Raw genomic sequence first — 24,905 nt, forward strand, 5'->3', positions numbered from 1 at the left:
GTTACACAGCTCGGTCGCTACGTAGCGACCGAGCACGCACACTGCTCGGTCGCTACGTAGTGACCGAGCTCAAGCCAACTCTCCACTCGCTACGTAGCAACCTGTAAGGCCTAAGAAAGGTCCTCCTTTGGGTTCTCTTTTGAGTCCTCATCGAAACGCTTTTCGTTTCGTCTCAATCGGAGTTTCCGTTGAGATTTTACGGCGAAAACAAGTAGAATTCTTCTTGGCTCGCTTCCACTCGCTACGTAGCGACCGAACAGACCTTCACTCGCTACGTAGCGACCGGTAAGGCCTAAGAAAGGTCCTCCTTTGGGTTCTCTTTTGAGTCCTCATCGAAACGCTATTCGTTTCGTCTCAATCGGAGTTTCCATTGAGATTTTACGACGAAAACAAGTAGGACTCTTCTTGGCTCGCTTCCACTCGCTACGTAGCTAGTGAAATGTAGCGACCGAGCAGACCTTCACTCGCTACATAGCGACCGGTAAGGCCTCAGAAAGGTCCACCTTTGGGTTCTCTTTTGAGTCCTCATTGAAACGCTTTTCGTTTCGTCTCAATCGGAGTTTCCGTTGATATTTTACGACGAAAACAAGTAGGACCCTTCTTGGCTCGCTTCCACTCTCTACGTAGCGACCGAGCAGACCTTCACTCGCTATGTATCGACCGGTAAGGCCTCAAAGAGGTCCTCCTTTGGGTTCTCTTTTAAATCCTCATCGAAACGCTTTTCGTTTTGTCTCAATCGGAGTTTCCGTTGAGATTTTATGACGAAAACAAGTAGGAATAAATTAGCAGTTTAAGATTTATTTGTATGTTTGGTTTTTAAAAGGGTGCTTACTAGTTGTTCGTTTGATTGAGGGTTGGAATGAATGGAATAAATTTGATGATTTTGGTGTTTGGATTTGGTTCAAATTGTTGCAACGAAAGGATTTGCATCTTTTACTTATGCAATTTGATGTTCATGGGAGGGAAACAAAGGTGCTGGAAAATATGTGGTTTGTTGGTTTTCGTATGTGGCTCGGGATAGAGCAGAAAGCTTTGGCTGTATGGAATCGAGGTCTGCGGCTGGTCTCTTTAAACCAGTTACGGAGAGTTTCTTTGGAGAGGTTTCACGTGTTCTTTTTGGGAGCATACGGTTCAGATCGGGTTATTGGTTCAGGAGCTTCTAGAGATTTATATATGTTGTACGTGAAGCGTATGGCTTATATGTCTCGTTTCTTTACTATGGTTATTATTGGATTTAGTTTAGAGGGTGAGGTGGTACTGGACATCACGTATACATTTGGAATGGAGCAAGGATCTTATTTTTTCATATGGATGCTGTTTCCTATGACGTTAATTTGGGAGTTTGGGGGTCTTTTGCTTTTTGGTGTTTGGGTTTTAAGGGTCTCATCAAACCTGATTTTGCTAAGCTTTCGGGAGTTTTATTTATATTTTTTTAAATGAGAGTGCTTAGTTGGAATTGTAAAGGCATGGGAAGCAAGTGGACCATGAGCTATCTAAGGGAGATATGGTACAAACATAAACCGGATTTTTTATTTTTATCTGAAACAAAACAGGACTCAAAATTTGTTCATGATTTCCAGACACATATTGGATTTGATAATTTGTTCACGGTTGACCCAGTGGGAAGGAGCGGTGGATTAGCGCTTTTTTACAACAATGATTTTCAGGCTCAAGTTTTATATTCTAGTAATAGAATGATTGATGTGGAAGCGGTGACCCAAGGAAAGACGGTTTATCTTACATTTGTGTATGGTGATCCTATTCCAAAATTAAGAGAACAAGTGTGGGAACGTTTGACGAGATATATGCTTGCGCGTTTGGAACCCTGGTTCATTATTGGAGATTTAAATGAGATTACTGGAAATCATGAAAAGGATGGAGGATCACTGCGGAGGGCGGATTCTTTTATTCCTTTTAATAACATGATAAGGAACACTGGGTTATTGGAATTTCCGGCACGGAGAAATAAAATGTCATGGCAAGGGAGAAGGGGAAAAGGGAAAGGAGCATTCACGGTTAAATGTCGGCTCGATCGAGCTCTAGCAAATGAGGAGTGGCATACTTTGTTTCCATGTTCTTATACAGAATATTTAGGGTTGGTGGCTTCTGATCATCGCCCAGTGGTAGCTTATCTGGATAATAAAGTCATTAGGAGAAAAGGACAATTTCGGTTTGACAAAAGATGGATTGGACAAGAAGGTCTTTTGGAGTCCATTACAATGGGCTGGTCAGATTATAGGGCAACAAGGGAAACTGGGATTGTGGCAAAAATTAGTAATTGCCGACATGAAATTGCTAAATGGCGGAAAAATAATCCTCCTTATGGGAAAGACAAATTTAATGAGCTACAGAAAGCTCTTGAGGAAGTACAAACAGATAATTATAGGTCTCAAGAGGATATTATCGAGGTCTCAAAGAAGTTGCAAGATGCATATAAAGATGAAGAGGAGTATTGGCATCAAAAGAGTAGGAATACATGGTATACATCTGGGGATCTCAATACGAAATTCTATCATGCTTTGACTAAGCAACAACGGGTACGTAATAGGATCGTGGGTTTATATGATGCTTTGGGGAATTGGATTACGGAGGATGTGGGTGTGGAAAAAGTGGCAGTGGATTATTTCGAAGAGGTTTTTACTACCACTTCTCCTACGGAGTTTGATCACTTTCTCACAGAGGTATCACCGGGTATTACTCCGAGGTTAAGAGTAGCGTCCGAGGATGAGGTCAGAGAAGCCCTTTTTATGATGCACCCAGAGAAGGCACCAGGACCGGATGGTATGACAACTCTTTTCTTTCAACACTCATGGCATATTATCAAGAAGGACTTGGTGGATATGGTAAATAATTTTTTGGTTACTGGAATTTTGGATCCGAGGTTAAATACTACTAATATTTGTATGATTCCAAAAACAAAGAGGCCCACAAGGATGACAAAATTGAGGCCGATTAGTCTATGTAATGTTGGGTGTAAAATTATTTCGAAGGTTCTTTTTCAGAGATTGAAGATATGTCTACCTTTCCTTATTTCAGAGACTCAGTCGGCTTTTGTGACAGGAAGGTTAATCTCTGATAATATTCTTATTGCTCAGGAGATGTTTCATGGATTACGGACAAATAAGGCGTGCAAAGGAAAATATATGGCAATTAAGACGAATATGAGTAAATCTTATGATAGAGTGGAATGGGATTTTATAAAGGCTCTCTTACAGAAGATGGGTTTTGATTTACATTGGATTGCATTAATGATGGAGTGTATATCATCGGTTCAATATCGGGTTCTACTTAATGGACAGCCACGAGGCCTTATCGTACCACAGAGGGGTTTACGACAAGGGGATCCTTTATCACCTTATTTATTCATCCTGTGTACATAGGCTCTAATTGCAAATATTAAAAAGGCGGAAGGAGGGAAACTTTTGACGGGAATGAAGGTAGCTAGAGCATGTCCATCGATATCTCATCTGCTTTTTGCGGATGATAGTCTTTTTTTCTGCAAAGCCCTGAAAGAGGAATGCCTGACTATCCTTCGGATTTTAAAGGAATATGAGGTTGTATCAGGTCAGCTTATCAACTTTGATAAGTCCTTAATCCAATTTGGGCACAATATTGAGGAGTCAACTAGACAGGAGTTAAGAGATATATTGGGAATTCAAAATCTTGGAGGTATGGGAACTTACCTAGGACTTCCAGAAAATTTGGGAGGTTCTAAGATACAGGTTTTTAGCTTTGTGCAGGACCGGCTAAATAATAGAGTTAATGGTTGGACTTTTAAGTTCTTCACAAAAGGAGGAAAAGAAGTGATTATTAAATCTGTGGTTACGGCATTACCAAATCATATGATGTCTGTTTATCGACTGCCTAAGGCAACGGTTAAAAAACTGACGACCGCGGTCGCACAATTTTGGTGGAGCCCAGGGGGAAGGACAAGAGGTATGCACTGGAAATCATGGGATAAAGTGTGTCTTGATAAGGAAGATGGGGGCCTAGGTTTTAAGGATATTACAGATTTTAACACGGCAATGTTTGCTAAACAATTGTGGCGGTTGATAGAGAAGCCAAATACATTATTTTCCCAGGTTTTTAAGGGATGGTATTACAGGAATGCATCACCCCTGGAACCGATTCGCTCTTACTCTCCGTCATATGGCTGGCGGAGTATAGTTTCTGCTAGATCTCTGGTAAGCAAAGGACTAATCAAAAGGGTGGGATCAGGATCATCTATATCTGTATGGAACGATCCATGGCTCCCCACCACTCGCCCGAGACCAGCAAATAAAAATCAACACGTTTTCGACCCAAACCTCACACTGGATTCTCTTATTGATTCTACTTTGCGAACTTGGAATTCACATGCACTCAGGGCTATGATGGATCCCCAGGATGTGAAAATTATAGAAAGTATCCCACTGAGTAAAACCCAGATGGTGGACAGGGATGGATGGCATTTCACAAACAATGGGAAGTATACTGTTAAATCAGGATATCAGATTGAACGGATTTATCTAGATAGGGAAAGACCACCTTTACTGTTTGGACCCACGGTTGATGCATTAAAGGCTTTTTGCTGGAAAATACGGTGCCCTCCAAAGTTAAAACATTTCCTATGGCAATTGGTTACAGGTTGCATAGCAGTCAAGAAGAATCTGAAAGCGAGAGGAATACAAGGTGACACCTGCTGTGCACGTTGTGGAGCGGAGGAGGAATCGATCAATCATGTGTTTTTTGAATGTCATCCTGCACTTCAGGTTTGGGCTCTCTCCAAGATACCATCAAATCTAACTATGTTCCCAACGAGTTCCCTTTTTACAAATATGGATCATCTATTCTGGAGAGTCTCTCCATCGATGGAGGATCATCAATTTGTATGGATATTTTGGTATATTTGGAAAGGAAGGAACAATAAAGTGTTCAGCAATTTGGACATGGGTCCAAGAGATACGCTCAAATTGGCAGAAACAGAGTCAACACTTTGGGCTGATGCACATGTATTGACAGAGACTAGGATTGGTTCCCAGGTTGAGGTTACGACTCTCCCACCAATTCCGGGGAGATGGTGCTTTACAGATGGTTCCTGGAAGGAGAATGAAGTTTTCTCTGGGCAAGGTTGGTTAAGTACTTTAGAAGGCTTCGAAGGGCTATTAGGAGCAAGGAATGTCCGAGCTTGTCTATCCCCTCTACATGCGGAGATGGAAGCACTAATTTGGACAATGGAATGCATGAAAAATTTACACCAGTTTCAGGTTACATTTGCAACGGATTGTTCTCAGTTGGTGAAGATGGTTTCGGAACCAGAAGAATGGCCAGCATTTGCAAGTTATTTAGAAGATATTAAGTCCCTGAAAGAGGTTTTCACACGTTTGGAGATTATCTATGTACCAAGAACGCAAAACTCAAGAGCGGATAGCCTAGCACGCAGTGTCAGGAAACAACCGTCGTTTGTCGTTCACATGGATCAAAATCTACCGGAGTGGTTCACAGAGTCAATATTGAGTTTGTATTTGATGACAAAAAAAAACAAAAACAAGTAGAACTCTTCTTTGCTCGCTTTCACTCGCTACGTAGCGACCTGTCAGACCTTCACTCGCTACGTAGCAACTGGTAAGGCCTCAGAGAGGTCCTCCTTTGGGTTCTCTTTTGAATCCTCATCGAAATGCTTTTCGTTTCGTCTCAATCGGAGTTTTCGTTGAGATTTTATGACGAAAACAAGTAGGACTCTTCTTTGCTCGTTTCCAGTTGCTACATAGCGACCTGTCAGACCTTCACTTGCTACATAGCAACCTGCAAGGCTTCAGAGACGTCCTCCTTTGGGTTCTGTTTTGAATCCTCATCGAAACCCTTTTCGTTTCGTCTCAATAGGAGTTTTCGTTGAGATTTTACGACGAAAACAAGTAGGACTCTTCCTGGCTTGCTTCCACTCGCTACGTAGCGACCTGTCAGACCTCCAGCTCGCTACATTGTGACCTTTCAGGCCTCAAAAAGCTCCTCCTTTGGGTTCTCTTTTGAATCCCGATCGAAACGCTTTTCGTTTCCTCTCAATCGGAGTTTCTGTCGAGATTTTACGACAAAAACAAGTAAGACTCGTTTAAACTCCTTCGCTTGCTCCTACTCGCCCTTACCTCCAGCTTTGTGTTCTCCTTCAAATCTCGATCGAAACATCTCTTGTTTCGATCAGAGTTACCATTGAAACTTTACGACAAAAAAAAAAGCCGCAAAGACGTATTTTTTCGCATGGATTCAGATTAATCGTATAAAACGGCAACGGTTAACATAACACGTTAGCCGCCTCAACTATACGATTACGTTGGACCTTTTTACAAAAATTGACGTCGTATCTAAGGAGATGATAACAGTCAAGTTCCAAAGGATAAACACCAATATCGTAAATGGCAAACATACACGAGAAGAGAAAAGGGAAATGAGCAAGCAAAACTGAGAAGAGACAAAAGTGCATCTTCGAGAGAACTAAAGTATTTCCGACTTGAAATTTTTGAAATCAGACTTGGAATTTTCGTAGGAAATTACTTTGAGGCTGCCATAGAACTTTAGGGAACGTAAAACCTAGGCGGATAGTTTAGCGAACTAAGTCTTAAGCGATTTTTCCTGTCTCGATATATTGTTCCATAATTGTTCATCCAGATCTGGCAAACCGATCTAAACTCTCCGAAAATCGAAAAACGATCGCCACGCATATCAAGCTCGCTTCCTAAGGAGAGAAAAAACTAGAGACATGAACGTCGTCTTAAAACCGATTCGTTTCTGGTAATTTTCTCGGAACCGACATATTCCAAGTCGTCAACATGGAAACAACCAAATCACAGTCCAAGCGTCGTCTATAAATCATTGATCATTCCAAACCTCAGAAGAAGAAACGTACACAACTCTTCAAAGTATCGGTTCAACCGTTTTCTTTCGTAAAAAAAAAAAGGGAGTAGGTACGTATACTATACTCGTATACTCCCAAACTTCAAAAAACTTCTGCAAATCGTCAAGAATAGGCAAACGACAATCTAATATTCGTCTAAACGCTAGCAACATATCCAGACGATCATGAACATAAATCTCAAAGACTATACATCATTTTTATCGCAATCATGCGTACAGAAAACCTGTACCAATATCAAACTGAAACTCGATGATTAGCCAAAGTATTGAAACCTTTTCCGGCTTTAGAAAGCCAGTTTCGTTCAAAACTTTCTACGAGAAAATCATCAAAGCATTTCTTTCAGTTTCCGTTGAACCAAGCAAGTCACGAAAAAGCATCAAAAACATTTGCGACGAAGAAAACTCGTGAATAGATGTAGCATCGTGCACGTTAAAGGGAGCACTTTCCTCCCGATGGTTAGCTATATCCACCTCTGTTTGACCAATTCGTTCAAAAAATGAAATTGTCATGAGAATCCTCTCAAAAAACCTATGAAACATGTTCTGCGACTAGATCGTATTGAAATAAACTTCGGTAACACTCCATGAGTAACTCCAAGCAACTTTTGCCTAAGATCAAAATCACAGCAGAAACGTTTCCCGTAAAACCTGCAAAAACAACGCTACTTTGACATATGTATACATATCACTAATTTACAACCTTCGTAAAACCGGTTATATGATATGATATATTATCGTATAGCCCACAGTCGGAAATCATATGATAAATTCTTCATAACGAAACTAAGTCCTAACAACCAAACGGTTAACGGAAAATCTAAACTTTTCGAAAATTGACCAAATTCAATACGCTCCACAATTCACTTTAAGTCCGCAACGTTTTAACCATAATACGCGGCATGTAAGGAAAAATTCATAACAAAGCTTCTAGAGCTATACAAAACATCCTAAAAAATGCACGAAATAGATCTCGGAAGGCCAACTCTTCACAAAGCACTATGAAGGAAAACGCTTGTTCCCATGGACAAATTTACACGACACCTCAGTCATAATTCCTCGATCGCAAATAAAACTATTAGCATCTGAACAGGAACAACAATTTTTGGCTCCGAACATTCGTAGTCAAACCAGAATGTTTCTCAAACGCAGGGCTAAGACTAAACCCTCGCAACATCGCGAAGTATCTTCAAGCCCGCGAACATTTCAAGCACGAAACGTGGCATACGAAAGAATAACAAATCTTCAGCATCGCGAGTCGTCGCAGACGCCTGAAGATTAGTTCTTCGATGAAATTTCCTTCCTCGATAAAAACACCTTCATGGAAGACCAGACAGTCACACACACTAACATCTTCTCAAAACATATTCTTCGCGAAGACTCAAAATGGTAATTTTTACCATTAAGTTTGTTGCTGATCACAACAAACTCTTAACGTCCTAAACAGACTTAGCCATCTCGTAGAGATGACTCTCGTACATCCGACACAAGGACAATAGCGCTATAAAAGAAACCCAAAATTTTTGGTCAGCACTTCCAGGAGGCTTAAAAATTGTCCTTGGAGAGATGCTCGGTTCCAACCATACAAGTCGTATAAGCCGAGAACCTATCGCGGACTTTAAATTGGTATGGAATCAGGATGAAACTGAAACGGGATACGTAAGTCGAATTAGTCATCGCACCCTCTAAAACCAGGAGTAAACCTAGGTCTTGCCCTAAACCCAGGTCTTGCCCTAAACCTAGGTCTTGCCCTAAACCCTTTAACATCTCTAGGCATAGTATCAAACACCCTGATACGAGATCCCAAAACTTGTCTCTTTGCCAATATTCGAGAATCTTCAGAAATCCCGCAAGTTTACACACTGCGGAAAACTCTCGAAACAGATTACGGATATAGCAGTTCACACAGAATTAGATTACGAGATGACAACTCGTAGCCTTCCTTCTACACCCATACAAAACGCCATCGGCAGCAACACGCCTTATAACCGCTACATAAGAACTAGACCATAAAGGTCCCACTGGAAAACTAGTCATAAGAACCTTAACTCCAAGACGAACTACGAAAGGCTTGATCCCTTCAACAAGGGTACGTAGGCAGCCGTCATAAGGCGCAGCCCCAATCTTATCGCGTCCTACTTTTAGGAAAGCGAGAAGACCACTTACCACAGGCTTTTTCAACCATTAATTCCGCCTAACTCACCTAACTTGCCAAGCCAATCGCTAGAACCTCACGCTAGAAGCTCATGGTTCTAACGAGCTGGGGGGCTAACTGTTGGGGTCAAAATCAGTCACGACGGAATAAATGTCTGAAAGTCCATAAAAATCAGCATGAACGTTTTTACGAAAAGTAATCTTCGTAAGGATATCTTTACGAAGAGCCTTGCAGTAAAATCTTGTTCAAATCTCAATCGAACCACTAAATACCGATTGTCCGAAGGCAACGAACATGTATCCAAATCGGCCGCGGACAAGCTCGAGTATGGAAATCGGACCGCGGATAGGCCAAGCTCGATCGATACGCGGCGACCAAGCATGCACACAGCTCGGTCGCTACGTAGCGACCGAGCGTTCGTCCCGCTCGGTCGCTATGTAGCGACCGAGCTAGAGCCAAGCTCGGTCGCTACGTAGCGACCGAGCGTCCGTCCAGCCCGGTCGCTACGTAGCGACCGAGCGTCCGTCCAGCCCGGTCGCTACGTAGCGACCGAGCTCGAGCCAAGCTCGGTCGCTACGTAGCGACCGAGCGTCCGTCCCGCTCGGTCGCTACATAGCGACCGAGCTCGAGCCAAGCTCGGTCGCTACGTAACGACCGAGCGTCCGTCCCGCTCGGTTGCTACGTAGCGACCGAGCGTGCGTTCTGTTCGGTCATTACGTAGCGACCGAACTCTTCCGAAACGTCGATACGACACCAGTTCATGCATTCTCGTCTATCCTACGATGCTATCTCCCGAAGACCGTAGCGAACTCAGTTCATGTCTTCCGACCATTCTAAGACATCAATCAAACTTTGCGCTAAAAACCGCGGAAAGTTCGTTCTTTTTCGAAAGAAGTCGTAATAAACGTTTCGAGTCGGAAGACGGCCCAAAGGGACCTAAGACACGACTCGAGGTCCAATTTACGATTTCTTAACCAAAAGCCCATAAACCGTATGACGGTTTACGCTTGGCGCGCAAGGAAGGATAAATGTCAAGTTTCCGCGGATAAATACGAAATTTTGAGGATAGTTACGAAGATCAGAAAAAATGGAAAATCTCCATTTTATGCTATGACGGCTTCAGGGCAGAAGAGTAAAAGCGTAAACCGACCTTGGAGCTAGTATATAAGGAGTCCTAGGCGAGAGGCATGGGGGGGACTTTTAGACTCAGAATTCTCTGCACTTAGAAACTTTAGGTTTTATTCTCGACAAAGTTTGGTTTCTATGACTGGCACTCAATTACTAGACGAACTTGCCCAGGCAGTTCGATCTCTTGTCCAGCTCTATCAATTGAACTACGTTCGGCTTGATCCTCGAAAAGGGTACGTAGGCAGCTTTTAACAAGGTTCAGTCTGAAATCAATCAAAAACCTTTTCTATATCTTTTTCGTCTTTCGTTATCGAGCGGCGACTCAACTAGGTTTGAGCTTTCAGGCCGCTAGAACTAGGTAACTCGCTGAAAGCCTTTGCGGCCAAAGCTTTTATGATCTCTTGTAATGATCGCAACGCTCTTACGCAGACTCGAAATAAGATATACTGTTTTCTCTAAACTCGTTTGTTATCTTTTCACGATTTCCGCATATATTTGGTCATTTGTTGTTGGCTCTCGCAGAGATCTGGGACCTCTGGGAAATTAGGGTTTTCTTAATTTCCTAATTTAAAACGTAAATCGACAGTGCGAATTTTGGTTCCTACAATCATCTCGGTGTGGTGCTGGTTTTCGGGTTGTTTGGTTTTCTTTAAGTTATTTCATTTTAAGACTTGGTAATTTGGATTTAAACGTTTCCTATTCGTTTTAGTTCGATTTTTTAAGACATTTGGATTCGATCCTTGGGAATGCGATTTGTATTGGCCTTTTGAGTGTTTTTTGTTGATGAAGGCAATGTGAATTCATGCCATCTCGGTTAAGCGAGATATGAGTGTGACACATTTCTCGGCCATTTCGTCAATGGCCTGGTTATAGGTCGGTTGGTTGATGGCAATTTTTTCTTGTGGATGGTATCTATGGCCGATTGGATCGCTAAGTTTAATCATTCTCTCAACCTTATGGTTCTAGAACATATCAAGGAAGCTTTATTGACCTCATGTATTTGTTCTTCTTTAAAGTTTGGGTTGATGACTTTATCAATTCTTCTTTATACTAATTTAAATCGAAGTTGTAACTATAGTTTAGTTGACAAAAAAAAACTGAAATATGTAAAATTTATATTCTAGGATCTATTAGGATTTAGGAAGTATGGTACATACTAAAAGTCATTTAAAATAATTAATAGCATTTCATTTCGTTAATCGTATAGTTAACTACCTCATGCAGGTCGTGGACCAAAAAACAAGTATATTAACTTTTTTTTGTTATCTTCTATTGGTGAGGCAACCATTCTGAACCGAAGATAAATGAAGAAATACAAAACCAAAAGGGATTTTTGAAAGTCTGGCGGTTTTGTATTTTGTTATAAGCCGATTTCTTATGATCACTCCGTTGCTTCAAGTTGTCTCTATTGACAGCCAACCTTTGTTTCTGTCTTTGTCCGGCCACGGAAGGATGTCTTTCAAAAAGTAGTGAACTATAAAATAATTATTACTTGACTTGAGAAATTTGAAAAGTCTAGTTGTTTTGTCGTTAGTTATAGCCAATTTACAAAAAAGAAAAATTGCTTGTCTGGCTAGAATGATATAAAGTTTACATTTTTTTTTCTCTATCCTGCTTCAAGTTGCTTGTCTCTTGTGAATTCGCTTCATTGTTTGTTTTAATTGCTTTCCAAACTTTCTCAATTATTGTGTTTATCTTTCATAAACTATATCGAATGAGTGGAAGCACCGTATCTTACTGGTTATGATTTAAAAGTTTTTACATCCATGTCTGGAGTTCAAATTCCACTCTATGCAATTTTTTACAGATTGCACAGAAAATCTAGGTTTCAATTCCCGGAGCTAGCGATTTATTCAACAATTATGCGATTACGGAAGAAAGACTTACAAGGATTTCTCAACATGGTGCAAGTAAATCCGGTCAGGCGTGATCTTCATAGGACATAGGACGGCTCAAATGATGCAGTTAGACGTAGATTCTCATAAGGCAGGTAGTATTGTCGGTTATCGAATCGTCTTTGTAATCTTCCTCATAATTGTAATATCTAAATAAATCTCCGACAAAAAAAAAAAACTATATCGAGTGAAAATATTCTAAAATATAATGGAGTCGACTCAAATTTTTAATTTTTCAAAAATAATAATAATCTATTAATCATATCTAGATTTCAAAACTTTTGTAATGCTCCCAACCTTTGCTGCAATCAGTTTCGTTACATTGGTATTAATGATACTCTTTGTGGTGCTGGATGCCAATCAGGTCCCTATAAAGTCACTGAAACCCGAACCGGTGGTGGTACATTGGTCAGTTGCAGTGTGACACAACAATTTTGGATCGATCATATGATTTTCTTTCAAGAACAGCACGCCACTTTTTTTTAATGTGTCTTACAATTAGCTACACAGGTTCAATTATCAATTTGTTAATTATTAATCACGTCTCCACTAACAATTAAATCTGACAATTACAACAAATTTAGTACCATAAATAAACAAGTGTAAAAGTCATATTAAACCGACAAGAATTCTTTTTTCGAGCAACTGATCTATACTATTATTTAAGAAGTGAATTTGCTGATTTGTCATGTTCTCTATCTTTTTAGATAATTTTACTTATTTGTCATTTTTGTTTGGTTTAAACTAAATCATTGATTTATTATTTATTTTTAGTTAAGTCACTAATTTATTAATTTAAAAATTACCCTTAATGAATCTTATATATATTAAAATCGAATTTTATTTTAGTAATATTAAATTTCTATTTAATATTAAAATTTAGTCATTTTTTCTTATTTGTCATATTTTATTAGGTTTTAGACTTTTAACTAGGTTATTGATTTATTATTAATTTCTAATTGATTCGCTAATATGTTAATTAAAACAATACCCTTAATAAATTTTTTATATAATTAAAAACGAATTTTTTTTTAATTATATAAAACTTATATGTTATATTAATATTAAATAATTGATTCTAAAATAATATAATAAAATTATCAAAAAATTTAAAACTAAGATAATTCTTATATATATTTTGATGCTATCTGAAAACAATATTTTTATTATAAAAGTTAAAAAAGATAAAAAAAAAATTGTAATTAAATATTATTCAAGAAAAAAACATTTATATAAGGATATTTTCTAAACTATTTCTAAGATATGAGTGTTTTAAAAAATTTAACACAATAATAAGTATATATTTTGATAAAATATTTGACATATATAAATACTTTGATGTTTGATTTAACTATCTGAAAAGATAAATAATAACTTATCATGATGGTTTTAGATTAATAAAACATAAACTAATAAGTATTGATAAGAAAATTGTGCCCGCATGTGCGGACAAAACACCTAATTTATATTAAGAACTTAGAGGGCTTTAGCATGAAGCCAATCCCAATATGGAAAGTTTGTTACATAGGCAGGTTTTTGCATAAGCTTCTGCAGGCCCATTAAAATTTCTAGGAATGAAAGAGATACGGAAATTGACGAAAGAAAAACAGATAAACGTTTCGATGTCTGCTAGAACTCCAAAAAGCTCTATAGATCTTAGATTAGTGGTGATGGCTTGGACTAGCCCCTTGCAATCTGATCGAAGCCAGATGTGATTGAGGTTAAGCGATACTACATGCTCCAGAGCTGATCGAATCGCTAGTGCCTCGGCGAGGAGAGGCGAAGCAACATATTCTTGGAAGTGACAACCTCTAGCTAACTCCCTTGTCTATTGATCTGCGAAGATTCAAGCTAGGCCCGCAGACCCAGATTCTGACTTCCACGCGGCATCTGTATAGCACAAGATCATCGATGTTGTTGGAGTTTGGCTATGCATCTCCAGGGTACTGCTCGGTGGTGATGGTGGATTCATCGCTTGTGCTCCCTCCTATTCCTTTAACGTGGTTGTCGATTTGGTTATCGATTTGGTGATAATATCCATTGAGACCGTGTTCCTATTTTGGAATATCAGTTGGTTGCGGGAGACCCATATATTCCAGCAGATCCATGGGAAAAGATCGGAGCTTGTTCCTATAGGTGGGAAGTTTCTCTTGGTTAGTGAAATCTGGAGAGCTACTTTGAAGGAGGAGCAGGAGTCGAGATCCAGTTGGAGTGACCATGTACACATGTCCCATACTTCTTTACCAAACCTGCACTGGAATAAGATGTGTTGGATACATTCTCCAGCTCCACACCGCGTGCATAGAGTTTTCGCAAGGAGGCCCCTTCTACGTTAGTTTTCCCCTGTTGGGAGAATATTTTGAGCACACTTCCATAGAAAGAATTTAATTTTAGGGAGTAGCATTGGGGACCAAATGTATTTCTGCCAGTTCTAACTATCAGCATTCAAGAGTCCTAATGTTGATTGAATATTCTTTTTTTTTGAGCTGAGAAGTAACCTGACTTAGCTGAATATTGACCAGATTCTTGTTGTGTCCATATGTAGGAATCAAGAGCTCCTTTCACACTGGGCCGAATGGAGAGGATGTGAGAGGAAACCTCTGGAAGTAGTCTATCAATGAGAGCCTTGTTCTATTCCTTGGTCTCTCTTGATAGCAAGTCAGCCACTATCAGATCTTGGTCTTGTTTTAGGGGCGGCTCAAATGGTTTGATATCCAGTTTGGGACAGATCCATGTGTCTGACCAGACTCAAGTTGATTCACCATCTCCTATCGCGTTGCCAAGATGTGTGAGTAGGAGATTTCTTCGATGTAGAATTCTTTTCCATCCGTGCGATGGGGATTGAGGTATTGAGACCTTGAGGAAGGATGCTTTGTGACAGTACTTACCCATGAGAACTTTTGCTAGCAAGCAGTCGGGTTTTCTGATCAGTCTCCAAGCAATCTTCCCCCATTAGAGCTTGGTTGAAGAGTTATATGTCTCTGAATCCCAATCCTTCTAGCTGCTTGGGGAGTGTAAGTGTATCCCATGATTTCCAGCAGATTTTCTTTTTTCCATCAGTTGAATCCCACCAAAAACGAGTTAACACTGATTGGATTTTTTTACATAAACCCACAGGAACCTCGCAGCGAGTCATGGCGAAGGTTGGGATGGGTGAGAGGACATATTGAAGCATTGTTGAGGATAGGACAGCTGCATTGGATGCCTTAGATCAAGCAGACTTGTTAGAAAAGATCAGTAAAGCTCAACAAGGAGATGAGTCATTGCAGAGAATGATTTCAAAGGAGGTTGTTGGATATCGTACAACCACAAATGGAACTTATCTATTTAAAAATAGGGTGTGTGTGCCGAATAGTAAGGATCTGAAGGACAAGATCTTGAGTCAGGCGCACAACTCTCAGCTTTCTATCCATCTAGGAAGCACCAAGATGTATCACGACTTGAAACGCTATTACCATTGGGAAGGTATGAAGCGGGATGTTGCCACTTGAACTTCGCAGTGTCAGACTTGCCAGATGGTTAAAGCAGAAAGATAATTACCAAGCGGGCTTTTACAAGAGTTACCATTACCCGAATGGAAGTGGGATATGGTGACAATGGATTTTGTAACTGGGCTACCAATAACAACTGGGAATAAGGACGCGATTTGGGTGATTGTGGATAGACTCACCAAATCTGCACATTTCCTAGCTATCAAGAAAACTGATGGAGCAGATCGTTTAGCGCAAAAGTATCTTGAAACTGTGGTACGATTGCACGGAGTGCCAGTAAGTATCGTATCATACCGTGATCCAAAGTTTACTTCGACATTCAGGCAGGCATTTCAGAAAGCACTAGGTACAAAGGTACACCTTAGCACCGTTTATCATCCACAGACCGATGGACAGTCTGAGCGGACGATACAGACACTTGAGGACATGCTAAGAGCCTGTGTACTTGATTGGGCAGGAAAATGGGGCCAATTTCTACCATTGGAAGAGTTTGCTTACAACAATATTACCATTCGAGCATTGGGATGTCTCCATATGAGGCTCTATATGGGAGACCATGTCGAACTCCACTATGTTGGACAGAAGTGGGGGAGAGACGAGATTTAGAGCCGGACATGGTTAAGGAAACCATAGAGCAGGTGGAATTTCTCAAGTCTAGACTGAAAGAGGCTCACGATCGGCACAAGAGTTATGCTGACCAGAGGAGAAAAGCTTTGGAGTTTGAAGTAGGAGATGACGTATACTTGAAAATGAGAACCTACCGAGGAACAGCCGAGTACTGCAAGTTGAAAAAGTTGAAGCCAAGATTTTTAGGACCGTATCGCATCATTGAGAGGATTGGAGCAGTGGCATATCGACTTGAGTTACCGCAGGAGTTATCGGATATCCACAATGTGTTTCATGTGTCAGTTCTAAGAAAAGTTGTTCGAGAACTAGAGTTGATTTTACAGCAACCACCAGAAGATGTTAGTCGCAATTTAACAGCTCAAAGAAAACCAGTTAAAGTTTCAGAGATTAAAGACATGGATGACCAAGGGGAAGTGACCAAGATGATCAGTGTGAGCTGGGAAAGAGATGGAATATGTGAGGAGACTTGGGAGCCAGAGTCACAGATGAGATCGTTTTACCCAGAGTTGTTTCCGAGTGTTGAGGAACCAGCGGAGGTTGATGTGAGAGTTGTCACATCCCGGGCCCGAGCCCAATTTTTAATGACAAGGCCCGTGATGATTTGGTCCATGTAGAGAAAACCCTAGGGTGTTCTCCTTCCTCTTCTATAAAAAAGAAGCAGCCCCTTAGGTTTTCTCCAGAGACTCAAAACCTAGCGAAGCCCTGCCCAGTTGGAGAGAGAGCAGCCGCCGGCCACCAGAGCTCCACCGACCACCGCGTAGCCTCACCGGAGAGGAGATCTCACCGTGTTCCAGTTCCTTCTCGTCGTTTTCTTGAGTCTTCTACTATTTTTCTTCTAGATCCAGCTACTGGTGAGGGTAAGGAAACCCTAATCACACTCTTTAGATCTTTCATATCTCTTTCTTCTTCTTGATCTCTGATCTAGGGTTTGGGTGGAAACCAACCCTTGTTCTTGTAGATCTGGTTAGTAAGGACCCGTAAACTCAGATCTACATCAACTCTCATCTTATCTCGCAGATCTAGGCTAAGGTGAGGGCTTGTTGCAATCTCTATCTCCTTTTATCATTATCTCATCATGGTAGAAGTATCATTCATCCTTACTTGTTACTTTCTATAGATCTACTAATATAAATAACTATACATACAATATATATAAATATCTTGATTCTTGATGTCTAAAAAACATAGATCTATTGCTAAGGTTGTTAAAATATGGTTGAATGATGTTTGAGGATTGAATGTGATGATTGTATTGATTAGGGTTATTGTATAAGAGGATGATATCTATATAGTTGGGAGATGTAAATGAGTTAGAGAAAGGCTTAAGGCCTATGTGTGCCGGTGTAACGTGGTGGAATGACATATATGTATGTCTCGGGCGTTACATCGTTTCTTGTTGGGTCATGTGGCAATCGTTTGAGTTGGCATGATTCATCGCCGGAGCGGGCATGCGGTGTGCCTGTAAATGAAGTAACGTAGAAGCGTGATGTCGTGGAGACAACGTGGAACCTATGAACATGGTGGCGGATCAAGCATGAACCGGTGTCAGTAACTTGATTGCGTGAAGGCGTGAGACAGCGTGATGTCGTGGAGACAACGCAACATGAAAGTTCTCGCGCGACAACATCAGTAACGCGGGTACCGATTTAGGTGGCGTTGTCTCATTGTTGGCACCGCCGGGGTTTATCCTCGTTTCTTGTTGATTGCTTTCGATTTACTAAATGTTGAAGTTAGATGTTTATGCTATGTTGTGTGATGGTTGTTGGTGATTGATTTCGGGGCTCCTAGAGCTTCCCTTACTGAGTATTTATCGAAATACTCAGCCCTCCTTTCTTTTTGAGGTGAGTTCGAGGAAGTGCAGGAGTGATCATCTCGATGTGGTGCTGGTTTTTGGGTTGTTTGGTTTTCTTTAAGTTATTTCATTTTAAGACTTGGTGATTTGGTTTTAAGCGTTTCCTATTCGTTTTAGTACGATTTTGTAAGACATTTGGATTCGATCCTTAGGAATGCGATTTGCATTGGCCTTTTGAGTGTTTCTTGTTGATGAAGGCAATGTGAATTCACCGAGATATGGGTGTGACACATCTCTCGGCCATTTCGTCAATGGCCTGGTTATAGGTCGGTTGGTTGATGGCAATTTTTTCTTGTGGATGGTATCTATGGCCGATTGGATCGCTAAGTTTAATCATTCTCTCAACCTTATTGTTCTAGAACATATCAAGAAAGCTTTATTGACCTCATGTATTTGTTCTTCTTTAAAGTTTGGGTTGATGACTTTATCAATTCTTCTTTATACTAATTTAAATCGAAGTTGTAACTATAGTTTAGTTGACAAAAAAAAACTGAAATATGTAAAATTTATATACTATATAGGATCTATTAGGATTTAGGAAGTATGGTACATACTAAAAAGTCATTTAAAATAATTAATAGCATTTCATTTCGTATGCAGGTCGTGGACCAAAAAACAAGTATATTAACTTTTTTTATGTTATCTTCTATTGGTGAGGCAACCATTCTGAACCGAAGATAAATGAAGAAATACAAAACCAAAAGGGATTTTTGAAAGTCTGGCGGTTTTGTATTTTGTTATAAGCCGATTTCTTATGATCACTCCTTTGCTTCAAGTTGTCTCTATTGACAGCCAACCTTTGTTTCTGTCTTTGTCCGGCCACGGAAGGATGTCTTTCAAAAAGTAGTGAACTATAAAATAATTATTACTTGACTTGAGAAATTTGAAAAGTCTAGTTGTTTTGTCGCTAGTTATAGCCAATTTACAAAAAAAAAAAATTGCTTGTCTGGCTAGAATGATATAAAGTTTACATTTTTTTTTCTCTATCCTGCTTCAAGTTGCTTGTCTCTTGTGAATTCGCTTCATTGTTTGTTTTAGTTGCTTTCCAAACTTTCTCAATTATTGTGTTTATCTTTCTTAAACTATATCGTTTTAGTGGAAGCACTATAGCCTACTGGTTATGGTTTAAAGGGTTTTACACCCATGTCTGGGGTTCAAATTTTAGACTATGCAATTTCTTACAGATTGCACAGGAAATCTAGGTTTCAATTCCCGGAGCTAGCGATTTATTCAACAATTATGCGATTACGGAAGAAATGCTTACAAGGGTTTCTCAACATGGTGCAAGTAAATCCGGTCAGGCGTGATCTTCATAGGACATAGGACGGCTCAAATGATGCAGTTAGGTGTAGATTCTCATAAGACAAGTATTATTGTCGGTTATCGAATCGTCTTTGTAATCTTTCTCATAATATCTAAATAAATTCCCGACAAAAAAAAAAAAACTATATCGAGTGAAAATATTCTAAAATATAATAGAGTCGACTCAAATTTTTAATTTTTCAAAAATAATAATAATCTATTAATCATATCTAGATTTCAAATCTTTTGTAATGATCCCAACCTTTGCTGCAATCAGTTTCGTTACATTGGTATTAATGATACTCTTTGTGGTGCTGGATGCCAATCAGGTCCATATAAAGTCACTGAAACCCGAACCGGTGGTGGTACATTGGTCAGTTGCAGTGTGACACAACAATTTTGGATCGTTCGTATGATTTTCTTTCAAGAACAGCACGCCACTTTTTTTTAATGTGTCTTACAATTAGCTACACAGGTCCAATTATCAATTTGTTAATTATTAATCACGTCTCCACTAACAATTAAATCTGACAATTACAACAAATTTAGTACCATAAATAAACGAGTGTAAAAGTCAAATTAAACCGACTAAAATTCTTTTTTCGAGCAACTGATCTATACTATTATTTGAGAAGTGAATTTGCTGATTTGTCATGTTCTCTATCTTTTTAGATAATTTTGCTTATTTGTCATTTTTTATTAGGTTTAAGCTAAATCATTGATTTATTATTTATTTTTAGTTAAGTCACTAATTTATTAATTTAAAAAATACCCTTAATGAATCTTATATATATTAAAAACGAATTTTATTTTAGTAATATTAAATTTCTATTTAATATTAAAATTTTGTCAGTTTTTCTTATTTGTCATATTTTATTAGGGTTTAGACTTTTAACTAGGTTATTGATTTATTATTAATTTCTAACGGATGCGCTAATATGTTAACTAAAACAATACCCTTAATAAATTTTTTATATAATTAAAAACGAATTTTATTTTAATCACATAAAACTTATATGTTATATTAATATTAAATAATTGATTCTAAAATAATATAATAAAATTATCAAAAAGTTTAAAACTAAGATAATTCTTATATATATTTTGATGCTATCTGAAAATAATATTTTTATTATAAAAGTTAAAAAAGATACAAAAAAATTGCAATTAAATATTATTCAAGAAAAAAACATTTATATAAGGATATTTTCTAAACTATTTCTAAGATATGAGTGTTTTAAAAAATTTAACACAATAATAAGTATATATTTTGATAAAATATTTGACATATATAAATACTTTGATGTTTGATTTAACTATCTGAAAAGATAAATAATAACTTATCATGCTGGTTTTAGATTAATAAAACATAAACTAATAAGTATTGATAAGAAAATCGTGCCCGCATGTGCGGGCAAAACACCTAGTTTATATTAAGAACTTAGAGGGCTTTAGCATGAAGCCAATCCCAATATGGAAAGTTTGTTACATAGGCAGGTTTTTGCATAAGCTTCTGCAAGCCCATTAAAATTTCTAGGAATGAAAGAGATACGGAAATTGACGAAAGAAAAACAGATAAACGTTTCGATGTCTGCTAGAACTCCAAAAAGCTCTATAGATCTTCGATTAGTGGTGATGGCTTGGACAAGCCCCTTGCAATCTGATCGAAGCCAGATGTGATTGAGGTTAAGCGATACTGCATGCTCCAGAGCTGATCGAATCGCTAGTGCCTCGGCGAGGAGAGGCGAAGCAGCATATTCTTGGAAGTGACAACCTCTAGCTAACTCCCCTGTCTATTGATCTGCGAAGATTCAAGCTAGGCCTGCAGACCCAGATTCTGACTTCCACGCGGCATCTGTATAGCACAAGATCATCGATGTTGTTGGAGTTTGGCTATGCATCTCCAGGGTACTGCTCGGTGGTGATGGTGGATTCATCGCTTGTGCTCCCTCCTATTCCTTTAACGTGGTTGTCGATTTGGTTATCGATTTGGTTATCGATTTGGTTATCGATTTGGTGATAATATCCATTGAGACCGTGTTCCTATTTTGGAATATCAGTTGGTTGCGGGAGACCCATATATTCCAGCAGATCCATGGGAAAAGATCGGAGCTTGTTCCTATAGGTGGGAAGTTTCTCTTGGTTAGTGAAATCTGGAGAACTACTTTGAAGAAGGAGCAGGAGTCGAGATCCAGTTGGAGTGACCATGTACACATGTCCCATACTTCTTTAGCAAACCTGCACTGGAATAAGATGTGTGTGATACATTCTCCAGCTCCACACCGCGTGCATAGAGTTTTCGCAAGGAGGCCCCTTCTACGTTAGTTTTCCCCTGTTGGGAGAATATTTTGAGCACACTTCCATAGAAAGAATTTAATTTTAGGGAGTAGCATTGGGGACTAAATGTATTTCTGCCAGTTCTAACTATCAGCATTCAAGAGTCCTAATGTTGATTGAATATTCTTTTTTTGAGCTGAGAAGTAACCTGACTTAGCTGAATATTGACCAGATTCTTGTTGTGTCCATATGTAGGAATCAAGAGCTCCTTTCACACTTGGCCGAATGGAGAGGATGTGAGAGGAAACCTCTGGAAGTAGTCTATCAATGAGAGCCTTGTTTCATTCCTTGGTCTCTCTTGATAGCAAGTCAGCCACTATCAGATCCTGGTCTTGTTTTAGGGGCGGCCCAAATGGTTTGATATCCAGTTTGGGACAGATCCATGTGTCTGACCAGACTCTAGTTGATTCACCATCTCCTATCGCGTTGCCAAGATGTGTGAGTAGGAGATTTCTTCGATGTAGAATTCTTTTCCATCCGTGCGATGGGGATTGAGGTATTGAGACCTTGAGGAAGGATGCTTTGTGACAGTACTTACCCATGGGAACTTTTGCTAGCAAGCAGTCGGGTTTTCTGATCAGTCTCCAAGCAATCTTCCCCCATGAGAGTTTGGTTGAAGAGTTATATGTCTCTGAATCCCAATCCTTCTAGCTGCTTGGGGAGTGTAAGTGTATCCCATGATTTCCAGCAGATTTTCTTTTTTCCATCAGTTGAATCCCACCAAAAACGAGTTAACACTGATTGGATTTTTTTACATAAACCCACAGGCAACTCGAAGCGAGTCATGGCGAAGGTTGGGATGTGTGAGAGGACATATTGAAGCATTGTAGCTTTCCCTGCAGTGGAGAGGAAGCGGTTATTCCAGCTAATTGCTCGCTGATGCATTCTATCGACTATGGAGGCAAATAGGTCTTTTTTATTTCGCACAAAGTGTTCATGTAAGCCAAGATATTTTCCAACACCTCCTTCTTTTGTTATACCTACGTGGTTTTTGACTCGGCTTCTTATCTCCTGTGATGTTTTTGCAGAGAAGGTTATACATTGCATAATCATTTATTAAGAAGGAGTAAGTGACTGAGGTTATACATTGCATAATCCAATGAATCCATTTCTCATGAAAGCAATGCGGTTTAGTGCTGCTCTTATAAACTCCCACTCTAGCCTGTCATAGACCTTACTAATATCAGTTTTAACCGCCATTGAACAGTTTATAGTGGCTCGCGAGGTCTTGAGGAAGTGGAGCATTACATGAGTGATCAAGATATTGGCAGAAATTTCCTTTCCAAGTACAAATGCAGACTGATTCTCTGAGATAATATCTTGTATAACCGGTTTCAGTCGCAGAGATAGGATTTTAGATATCACCTTATAATAGATATTACATAAGGCGATGTGCCGGTAATCTGAGACTGCTTTAGGACTGTTTATTTTAGGAATGAGCCTGATGTATGTTGAGTTTATAACAATTGGCATATTTCCTAAAATAAAGAATTCATGAATTTCCGTGATGATCGCAGGTCCCACGATGTCCCGATTGGTTTTGAAGAAACTCGCTGAAAAGCCGTCTGGCCCCGGTGCCTTGTCTAGATGGATCACAAACAAAGCTTCTTTAATTTCCTTGTGCATAGGTGTGGAGATGAGTCCCTCATTTGCTGTCCGATATGTAGGGGCTCAAGGCTTGTTGAACCAATTCTATTGATGGAGGGTTAGATGAGCTGAAGATTTTATTGACATATTCTGAAATGGCCTCTACCATCTGGTCCTCTTCAAATACTTGTGTGCCTGCAGCATCTTCTATAACGGTAATCTTGTTTCTAGCCCTTCTTCCTTTGGTGGAGGCATGAAAATAACCTTTATTTATGTCCCCCATCGCAAGTCACAACTGCCTGCTGTGCTGTTTCCAGAATTCTTCCTCTTTCTTGTAAGCATGGAGGAGTTGTTTGTTGATGTTTGCTATCAGGCCCTCATCCACTTGACGGTCAGTCATAGCTAGATCCAGTTTGTTTTTCAGTTCGAGGATCAGTTTTTGGCTATTGATATGATGTTATTTGCTCCATATAGAGATGGCCTTTCTGCAGCAACTAATTCTCAAAGCTATTGATAGGTGATTATTCTCAATCCAGACCTTTTCTACCAGCTGTTTAACCTCCATATTATCTCGCAATCTTCTATCATATCTAAAGAGCTTATGAGGTCTCTTCTTTTTTTTGTCAAAGGTGGAGACAATAGGACGATGATCTGAGCCTTCAAACTTGAGGTAGTGCGATTTACTGTTGGGGAAGCAATAAGACCACGCAGTGTTAGCGAAGGCACGGTCCAAGCGGCAGTAGACAAGGTGGGTGTGCCTCTTGCCCCTCCAAGATAGGAAATTCCCAGTGTGTTTGATATCAAAAAGGTCACAAGCTGATAGGAAGGCTCTGAAGTGGGTGAATGATGTCTCCAGTCTCTCCTTGCCTCCTGCCTTTTCGGTATTATCAGTTATCTCATTGAAGTCCCCCGTGAGAAACCACGGTTCTACATTTCGAGTTTCCGAGATATTTGTCAAGAGCTGACAGACAGCTTGTCTTTTTGAAATCACTGGAGCCCCATAGATGAAGGTACTATTGAATACCAAATTCTTATAGGATATGAGAGAATCAATATGATTTTGTTCTGAGGATAGTACTTGCAGGTTGATCTCCTTTCTCCACACAGGTGTTAGTCCTCCAGCGCCTAGGTTATGAGGTGGTACCATAAAGTGTAAGTCAAAGATTAGCTCTGCCGTTTCCTTGAGCATCATCTCATCTGGATTTTTTGGTTCTTGTAGAAAGATGATATCTAGGGATTTTTTTTTTGTTCAGGTCTTTAAGCCTTTGGACTGTCTGTGGGTTACCAATCCCACAACAGTTCCAGCTCAAGACGACTAAGGAAAGGAGGTTGGGTCTGTGGGAAAATCATGCGACGTTCCCTGAGCAGCTATTCCTACTGGTCGTGGAGGGCGAGTACCCCTCAGTTGAGTCCTATTTATGTTTGTCTGTTGGTGGTGGACAAGAGATGCGTGTGGAAATCCATGTCTTGAGGGAGAGGCATTGACTTGAGAGAAGAATCTCTTCTTTGAATTAGCTCCAGCAAGGAAGCGAGGGCTTGCAGAGCTTCTTCTTGCTCTAGTGGGACGAGCAGAGCTTTGTTGGGTAGTTGAGGACTCCGGTATATCCCTGGGAGTTGGGGATCTAGGGTTGTATGTTTGTCCCACA

Source organism: Brassica rapa, chromosome A10, assembly GCF_000309985.2.
Source record: "Brassica rapa cultivar Chiifu-401-42 chromosome A10, CAAS_Brap_v3.01, whole genome shotgun sequence".
Taxonomy (NCBI): domain Eukaryota; kingdom Viridiplantae; phylum Streptophyta; class Magnoliopsida; order Brassicales; family Brassicaceae; genus Brassica; species Brassica rapa.